Genomic DNA, 2,118 nt, shown 5'->3' with positions numbered 1-2,118 from the left:
TTTCCCTTCAATCCACTCACAAAACATTCCAATTGATGTGGAATTGATAATTTTCCTACGCGGCTAAGGAGTTGCTCGAATTGGAGTTGATAGTCCCTCACAGTGCCCACTTGTTGCAGCTTTGTTAAATCGCCGAAGTGGTCTTCAAAGACAATTGGGCCATAACGAATATGGAGAGCAGCCTTCAAAGATTCCTAGGTAATGGTTTCTTCGCTGTCACAAAACAATTGATACCACATTTGTGCCTCTCCCTCAAGATGGTAGGCAGCCATAGGTAATTTATCTCCTTCTTCGGTTAGTTGGAATTTAAAGAATTGTTCGACTCTATAGATCCAACTTGTGGGATCGTCCACCCCCTTATACTTAGGGAATTCCATTTTAGCCAATTTGGGCGTAGCTGAATTTGAGTGCCTGTAGGACTTTTTATCACGGTTTCCAGCCGTGGAATTTTCTCCTGACTCCTTCTTTCTTGGCTCTGCAAGTCCTCTATTGATTCTGTCAACTTCTTTGTCTGTTCTGACGAAGATTTCATGAAGCCTTCAAACATCTTCTGCAAACTGGAAATCTGCTGCTCCACACGTTCAATTCTTTAGTCTGCCATTGGAAGGAAATTTGGCTCTGATACCAAATTGTTACGTGAATGCATAACAGATCTAGTAACTCGGGTAGAAACGGGAAAGGAAGCAGGATCACTAGCGGTAACAAATTAGAGATTCGTGGGTCTCGTAACAAACACAAGGTTTGAGGAATAAAATTTGCATACTTTTATTGACTGATCGTGCATTTAAATAGAAAGCTAGCAAGACATAAAGTAGGAGTTGAACTCCTAACCTACTAGGATACGTGATCATCTACCAAATGGAGATAACTCCTTATCTAATAAATGATTACTCCTATTTGCTAGAAGATAAACACCGCCAACAATCAGAGTTTCATTCTTATCTAACTACATAAAATAAATATAAAGCAAATTAAACATAAATTCCTACTCTACACGTCATATTCATAACATTATCCTCCTACAATTTCTCGAAAAGTATACAAGCACCAAATATTTGAAGGCAAATAAGTAAGTCCAAACCAACCAAAATAATCTAGGAAAATAAGAAAAATAAGTTGAGCTTGTTGCATGGCTTAGCTTCTTAATAGTCAGTTTCTGGCTCGGTCTTGATCTATTTGTATTTTACTTACTGTATGAACATATTTTGTTGGAAATCGTAATTTTTGTAGTGAAATATTGTAAAACATTACATTTATGTAGACCTTTTGTATTCTTTTATGATTATATATATTTTAAAAAATTTAGGGGTAACTTCACTTACCCCTTAACTTACGCGTCTTTTGCAAACACTCCCAAATGTTTAAAGTCTCTCACTTTGGTGTATCCAATTTTAATTTCGTTCTTACCCCATTCCGTTAAGATTTTCCGTGAAATTCTAATGGAGGAGTGTGAAATTCCTAAAATACCTTCATTTTTTATTAAAAATAAATTTTTATTATTAATAAAAAAGAAAGGAAAAAATATAAAAAAGCCTCCCAAACTACCAGCCGTTTTAGATTTAGCCCTTTAATGTTTTAAAAGTGATAATCTTCAATGACGTGTGGTTTAATGGTTTAGCACTACTGCACTAACATAGGATATGGGTTAAAAACTTCATGATTTCTACGTTGCATTTTACTTATAAAAAAAACAAATGTTTTAAAAGTGATAAAGTAGCCTCCCAAACTACCAAACTATTACATTTTGGCCACTCCGTTAGTCAAAACCGTCAGTTTGGATGGAAACTGCAAAACAATGTCGTTTTGTTGTGGGGCTACTTTATCACTTTCTGAACATTAGGGAGCTAAAATAAAAACGGCTGATAGTTTGGGAGGCTTTTTTATATTTTTCCCCAATTTTTTTTTTTTTTATTTTTTTTTTCATAAAAGGGCATTGTAGTAACTTACCCATAACAAAACGACGTCGTTTTGCAGTTTCCGTCCAAACTGACGGTTTTGACTAACGGAGTGGCCAAAATGCAATAGTTTGGTAGTTTAGGGGGCTACTTTATCACTTTTGGAACATTAGGGGGCTAAATCGAAAATGGCTGGTAGTTTGGGGGGCTTTTTTATATTTTT

The sequence above is a fragment of the Corylus avellana genome, chromosome ca2 (assembly GCF_901000735.1).
Source record: "Corylus avellana chromosome ca2, CavTom2PMs-1.0".
NCBI lineage: Eukaryota > Viridiplantae > Streptophyta > Magnoliopsida > Fagales > Betulaceae > Corylus > Corylus avellana.
Note: the sequence above shows the minus strand (reverse complement) of the source record.